The 8366-nt window shown below is 31.6% G+C and overlaps 1 long non-coding RNA gene across 1 annotated transcript; it reads left to right on the forward strand.

Annotated features, from left to right (window-relative positions):
• The first annotated feature begins 2093 nt into the window (after positions 1-2093).
• On the forward strand, positions 2094-4155 carry LOC145094848 (uncharacterized). Its single transcript, XR_013703602.1, has 4 exons — positions 2094-2137; positions 2227-2454; positions 2638-2709; positions 3213-4155. It is a non-coding gene; the product is annotated as an uncharacterized LOC145094848 (long non-coding RNA).
• The last annotated feature ends 4211 nt before the right edge of the window (positions 4156-8366 follow it).

The raw sequence follows: 8366 nt of genomic DNA on the forward strand, positions 1-8366 counted from the left end.
CCTGAAGCAAATCGATTTCATCACATACAAATCATTTGAAATCGAATCTCACAAACAACAATCATCGATCGATTATTAGGAACAAAAAGATGAAATCAGAACTAAAGATCAAAATGATGATGATCGGATTGTACAACTCAGTAAAGCGTGTGGCTAGATGAATCAGGAACAACAATTTGGGCTTCAGCAAAGATATCGCAACATAACATGATTTAAACGAGATTAAAACAAATACAAATGAACAATGAGTGGATCTAATATTTGCTTTGATTTGGGCTCGGTCATCGGATCTATGAACAGTAACAGTGAAATTTTGGGCTTAATTTTTCGTGAATTGTAACAGATAAGAAATTTGGATCAATTTTGTTTGGACTCGAAATTAACAATAAAAGGTTTACAAATTGTGTTGAGATTTGGGCTTTGATCTTAGAAAAAAATGTATTGGATCATAAATGGGGTTTGAAACGGATTAGATCCAACGAAACAAAATGATCAAAAATGAAAAACGCAAAGCACGAATCAAAATCATGGATGTTTTGGAATCCATTTGAGAATTTGTGATACCTTTTTGACGAATCGAGATCCATTTTCAACGAACGAATCAAATTTGGAAGATCTTGGTTCTTTTGTTGGAATGAGAAAATCTCCAAATCGAACATTGTACCACCCACCATGCGAGATGTACAACTCGTTCTTCGTGTTCTTCGTGTTCTTCAACGATCCAAGAACATCTTCAAAAGAACCACCAACACATTTGGGTTTTGACTTCAAATTCAATGCAATCTTTGGAGATTGTTGCTTTGGAACCCAAATTTGCTTCACGGATTTTGGCTTCACAACATTTGACGATTTTTGTGAGTAAACCCGCTTATTTTTCCGATTCATCTTCTTCTTCTTTTTCTTTATCATCTTTTTGCATCTTGAAGACTTGACTTCATGAACAAACCCACTTTTCACAACATCAACATTTTGAGTTTGAATCAAATCTTTTGGAGTTTGATACTTATGATTTTCTTGGATCACCGGCTTCCGATAAGGAATCATTCCTTCAAACGAATCACAAGAACACAATATATCATCGGTTTGAACTCCAATTGAGCAAAAAACTTTTTCATCATGAGAATCAACTTGAACTCCTTTTTCTTGAACATCAAGAACATCAAGAACATGATGATCATCAAGAACATCTTCAACAAACATAAGAGCTTGAAGATCACTTGGATTTTCAACAAGAGAAATGTAACTCTTATTAAACGAGTCTCTTTCTTCTCCTTCCTCTCGATTCTTGCTACGAGCTATCATGAACATGGAAAGATCATACAAACATTCAATCTTCGAAAGTTTTTGAAATATCAATCTTCCATGATCATTTTTCAAACCTCCATAAGAAACCAAAGAATCTCATGAAATCAAACCTCCTTTCAACAATAATCCATAGAATTGAAATTCGTTGATTTCGTATTTCACACCTTCAATGATTACAATCCAAGAATCATACTCCAAACGCACCATGATCACAAAAAAACTTGAAGATTTCTAGAGAGAGAAAGTGATTTTGAATGAGTTTTCTAGAGAGAGAAAATAAAAATCACTTGAATTCTAGTGAAGAAAATCGAATTATGAATAGAATCAAAGATGAATTCGATTTCTAGAATCCAAAAACTCTCTAAAACACGAAGATCAATGAACAATAAGAATCACCAAATCAAAATAGCCATCAAGAATCAATTCTTGATCAAATCCAGAACACCCGCTCTGATACCAATTGTAGTGGTGTTGATTATGATGGCATGTGCGAAATTAGGAAAGATCTAATGATTCATCATACAAATTCAAGAACACAAGAAGTAAATAAATCTTTGTAAGCTCTTATTAGATCTAGAAAAGATATACAAATGGGTCTTGTATACAATTTCTCTCTCTAGTCTAACACTCCAAAATGGACTCTTACATAATGGGAGTCAATCACTTCCTATTTATAGGAAAGACTCAACGCATTTACACATACAAAGAGGAAATCCTAAACACTACATCCAAACATTCCCCCCCCCCCCCCCCCCCCCCCCTCTTTTTTTTTTTTTTATCCAGTCGATTTTAAGACAAGCTGGAGCTAGCTTCTTTGATTCGTATTTAACAGGTGTTTCATCCATTTTAATCTTAAAATCATTAACAAAACACCATGCCAATTTGAGATTTTGAAAGTAATGATTTATTGCATGATTTCAGGAGCTGATCTTTCAGATGCAGATCTTAGAGGCGCAGATTTCTCAATAGCAAACGTAGCAAAGGGGAGAAAATCCTTCAAATTATCAATCACTACATGATTATTAAAAACGAATTTAATTGACGCCCTTTTTCTCGAATTTTTACAGGCGAATTTGACAAATGCTAACTTGGAAGGAGCACTGGTTACAGGGAACACATCATACAAAGAATCAATCATAACAGGCGCAGGTATAAATACAATTACATTCTGTAAAAAGATCATTTTTTTTATTTTTCTTTCAGTATTATAAAAAACTTTGTTATTCTGGATAGATTTCACTAATGTCTCTCTAAGAGAAGATCAAAAGGAATTTCTCTGCGTATTTTTTTATGTGGAGTTCTAAAAATGAGTCACTGCTTGTGTATTTTCAGGATGAATTCTGTAACAGGCAATGAAACACGAGAGACATTATTTTGCAAGTAGCATGGCTTGTTGTTATTTAGGTAAGTTGTGTAAAAACTTTATCATTCTTTTAATTTTATTTTTTGAAACGTTCCCTCATTTTGATTGAGGATCATTTTATGTTGGTGTTTATTGAATTCTTAACATAAATGCTATAGAGATAAGTCGATAACATTACATTAATTGTTACTTTGTTTTGTTACAATGTTATCCATGTTCCAGCTTTCGGCTATGAAACAACTAGCAATTAGTTTTGACAAACATGCCCTACTCACTATTTAGTGGAGGAACATCTAGGGGTGAACATGAGATGTAAATGAAGGGGTTTGGGTTGACCCGTCAAATAAATGGGTCGTGTTCGGATTAGTATTTGGGTTCATGTGTAAACCTGACAACCCGTATAATATATTTGATTTAAAAATTATGTTTAATATTTATATACTTATGTCTTATTATGATATGTTTGTTTTGCCCCTTAAGATATGTATGTTATTTGAATGGTGGTCACATCACACAGATTGTTATTCTTTTGTGCTGTTATTAGTGGTCAGGTTCTTGGGCAGCATCAATCAGTAGGGATAGCGGGGAGCTCCCAAGTCAGCTTAAAGAAAATATGATTTCGTCTGGTGGTCGTTCAAGAGCAATTTATTTTATTACTAATAATTTTTTTGTGCATATTTACTTTAATAATTAGTTATTTTGATCCATATCTAATTATGATAGTATATGTCTCCTATCTCCAACTTTTTTGTACCTTGACTTTGTCATATTTCTGCAGGGGATGGATTCTTTGTTTTGGGGTCTTAGTGTCATATCTGTATGCATCATGATGTGTGGTTCTTGTGGTGGGAGGGTTTTTTAGGGGTGTGTGTGTAAGTTTTATGTTTGTTGGACTTCTTTGTCGCTTCTGTTATTATTTGGATGTGTTTTACTGGTGATCTGCTATGTTTTAGGGATTCTGGACATTTTTACCCCCTTGCTCTTTTTCAGCTGGGGTGTCTACAGTTGTGGAATTTTTTTGCAGTGGTTTTGGTTGGTGATTTTGGTTTTGCCTCTGTTGCTTTCCTGCTCTGTGTTAGTTTGGTTGTATCAACTCATGGTGGTTTGTTGGCTTATTCTCCTGGTTTGCTTTCGTGGCTGGCTGCTTTGGACTATTTTTGTTTGTGTTTTATAACTGAGAATCGTATTATTATTTATTTTTTGTTTCTTTGTATAGTTTTGTACTATTTTTGTTTGAGTTTTTTTTCTGATCAGATGTGCTTTGATCTTAGTTTCTGATGGTTTATACTTGTGTATAGTTTAGTACTATTTTTGTTTGAGTCTTTTGTAATGGTTGTTACATGAAGATCTGACAGGAAAGTTCCGACCTTTGAGCATTAGATTTTTGGATATGGAGGGAAAGGATTGTTGTTTCTAGATGAAATGTATTTCAGATCTAGATCTGAATGTAGAATGATTTTAAAATGGGTTTCCTTATTTGCATCTGAGATTTCTTTCTTTGACTTATCTAAATTTTTTGTTATATTTGTTGCAGGTCTACAAGTTCATTGAGAGAAAAAAGGATAAACAGGTGTTTTAGATTTGGAAGTGAAATGAATATTTTATTTAGACTTTATAATTTATATAGTTAAACTAATGTAAGTTTAAATAAATACAGTTGTATAAAGTTGTGGTTACATGTAATCTTAAATTGGTTCACTTTATATCATATGTTTATGTCATGTATATTTTCGCAAAAAAATGCAACATTTTTTATGTTAAACATAGTTAATTATTTATATATTTAATATAACATATTTTCACCTTTTCAATTTGAAATGACGCAAATAAAATGAAAATCTATCATCATCTTAATATTATTCATTGAAATGAAATTAATCGTCGTACATTGCAAGATAAAGAGTAATTGACGAGAATTACTATTTGATGCCCGTCTAGAGACAACTGATAACGGAAATGAACAAATTTCTGGAATGCAACAAACCAAAAGGAAACAATTTGACGACCGCCTAAATGACACTAAATTTCGTTCCCGACTAATCGGCGGAATGAAACAAATCGCCACCGCCGCATCGCGCGGGCACGCTCCTAGTATATATATATATATATATATATATATATATATATATATATATATATATATATATATATATATTGTCTTAAATTGTGAATTTATTATATTAAGTTGTGAATTTTGTATATTAATCTGTAAATTGTCTGTATTGAGAGTTTTAAATTAATATTATTGTTGTGAATTTATATTTTTGTATTAAACTGTAAATTTATTGTAATAAACTGTGAATTTTACTTATTAAGCTATGATTTTTGTATTTTAAACTTTCAATTAGCTACATTAAGCTGTGAATATTTATTTAAATTGTGAAAATTTTATATTAAACTTTGAATTTTTGTGTTTAAAAATGTGAATTGGATGGATTTTCTGTTTAAACTGTGAATTGACTGCATTTTGCTGTGAATTTTTTTTATAATTTGTGTTAAAATATGAATGATTTATGTATAAATTTTTGTGTTAATTTTCTTATGAATATATTGGTTCTTTTATTGTATAAATTTGTAAGAATCCACTAGTTTTTATAGTTGTTTTGCATTAAATTCAAAACGAATGAATTAATAGGCTTTATTAGACTGTGAATGTAGTATTTAAGTTGTTAATTCATGACTTTATACGTTGATACAGGTGGTTGGTGGCAGCATATGATGATAGATTTTGAGTTTTTGACTTCTTTGAATTAGTGAATTATTGTAAAACAGTTTGTATTATGTTGTGAATTTTTTGCATTAAACTGTAAATGGACTGTGTAAATCAGTATTTTATATAAGTTTTGTGTTAAAATACGAGAGCATATACGGATGAAAGTATTAGACTGTAAAAATTATAAGCTTGCTCTTTTTTTCATACCAAAAACACAAAAAATTAGGATTTTAACATGTTTAATAAGAGTATCATGTGAAAATTTACTAATTAATTGGGGTTCTTAGAGTTATTAATCTTTTATGGTTCTCATTTGAACCACTCCCTATATATATATATATATATATATATATATATATATATATATATATATATATATATATATATATATATATATATATATATATATATATATATATAATGTTTGTTAAACATTGATTGGTAAAAAACAAAAACTAAATAAAAAGTCATGGGTAAATAAATAATTTGTTTTTATGTAAATCAAACTAGTATAGAATTCTACAATAACTGCAATTGAGATTTAATCTTTTCTCAATATAAATATCTCCATCAGAATAATTGATTGATATCAAGTCTATGATATATCCATCATTTGAAGATGCCTAAGCAGTTGTTAAATTTTCTCATTTTTGTTTCCATTTTCAGCCCAGGTCAGGAGTTATTCGACGTAAAGATATTCTTTCTTTGTTTTATAAACAATATCTTGTGGTTTAATATATTTTAGTTTTGACATGATTTTTATGTAGGTATCGGTATGAATGACAACAACAATTGGATAACAAAATCTATGATGATGAAAACAAATTCTAATATTCATGATTCAGGCACTGATGCGATAAAAGGTGTATGTATTGGACCTAGTCCCGTCTGTAAAGGACTCCCAGTCCGTTCATGTTATTGTTGTATTGGGCCGCATATACATATTTGCACACCGCTGTATGAAATGTGCAAAAGATATTGTTCTATAATGGAAATTTGATGATTAATTGTAACGTCATCACCATCACAAATAATATAATATTCCTTGTTCTTTATATGTTGGTATCATTAATTTATATTCAACAATATATTCTTACAAATAATATAATTTTCCTTGTTCTTTATATGTCCCGATTTTGAATCCCGCATGGTTGAACTATGTGAAGGCCTAGTATTTAGAAATATATCCTTCTAGCATACATCACATATTAAATTCGGTATAAGATATGATATGTTAGATTTTTTTGATGAATGAAAATATGATTAACTACAGGACAATTTTCTAAAGCCACTAATTTAGTGTAACAAATAAAATATTTCAACAACATACAATTCCCATTTTGTTAAAGTCACTATTGTTACGATTTAATAATAAGGTGGGTGTATACTTACTCATAAATCATTGTTACAAATAAACTATCACGATTTTTGTTAGAATCTATAGTGATATCCTTGAGAAACTATCATATGATCAGAGAAATATAAATATTTCATAAAAATGAGTGTGTTCTTTAATTAGAGGCTAATATAAATATAATAACACAAAGGATGACATTTTCCTAATAATATGTACCATCTTATAATACATGCATATTAGCTTGCTCAATCAATTTTGAAGACTTGATCTTAAAAATAGGCAGAGGCATATGATAACAATATCAATGGTAAATAGAACTAGAAAACATAGCCATTTTCGATGAACAAGCCCATCAATTATCCATTAGAAAACCCCTTTAACAATAGAATTCTTGAAGAAAAACTTCATTTGAAAAAACATGTGGGTTATAGTTTATGACAAATATTTTTGACACTTTAAGCACAAAATATATTGGCGATCTAGTCGATTATGAATGGGTCCTTTTAATAACGTATTCTTCATAAATTATATGATCTTTAAGTGATTTAATTTTTTCGTTAATTCATTTGTAATTGTTTGGACTTGATGGCTACACACACGTGTGTGTGTATATACACGTATGAAATATACTAGTTTACTCCTAACTAACTTAAACAAAAACCAACACACGATATGTAACGCCCGCAGATCCGGGCTAGTTAATTTAGAGGCAATAAGTGTCGAAAACGACTTTTCGACAAATGATTATTTATAATAAATAATCTTAACCAAGTTGTAGAATATGTCTCAAGGTTTCCGTACATATAAAGAACGCTGAAATCCGAGTTATAACGAAGAAGTTATGGTCGTCGAAGTTTTATGGCAAAACCGGCACGACACTAGGAAGCGTAAATAGTAAATTTACGATAGAGCGAGATTTAGCCTTAGAAATCTAAACAAAAGTCGTAGAATATGTTAAACTAAGAACATCGATAAAAAGAACGCCCAAATCTGACTTCGTATGAAGAAGTTATGATTTTTCTAAGATTCGGCTTAGTAGTGCACGGCCCGAAACTCGAATTTTAGTTCGAGCGGTTTTTGGCTTACACGACCTAAATGAGAATTGAAGATCTCATTAATAGGAACTCAATGGTAAAAAGATAGACGAAAACGGGGTCCGTATGAAGGAGTTACGATTCTTCGCGGTCATTTAACAGTCTAAACGCCTCCTACTGTTAAATTTGAGATCGGTCGAGAATTAGCCGACAAAGTCTAAATGAAAGTTGTAGATCTTGTTTTTACCTACGCGTGGATATAAAGAACGTCGAAAACGGAATTCGTATACGAAAGTTATGAATTTTTGAAAATTGGCTGATTTTCACACTATGTGCGATGTCACGTGTCAGCACCAGGCTGCGCCTGGCTGTAGCCAGCCTGGCTCACGACGTGAATATTAAAAATTCACGACGTGAACCTTCCTCCAGCCCCTATAAATAAGTGGTGAGGCCTCCATTCATTCCTCACACCTCCCCTCACTTCCCTCTCTCTCTAGAACTTCTCTCTAGCCCCGAAACCCCTCGAAACACCCCGAAAAGCCTACGGAACCTCCCTAGCGCAAGGCAGAAGCCCCGGAGTGCCCGACGGCTCCG

Source organism: Lactuca serriola, chromosome 3 (assembly GCF_051521515.1).
Source record: "Lactuca serriola cultivar US96UC23 chromosome 3, Lser_US96UC23_V15, whole genome shotgun sequence".
Taxonomy (NCBI): Eukaryota; Viridiplantae; Streptophyta; class Magnoliopsida; order Asterales; family Asteraceae; genus Lactuca; species Lactuca serriola.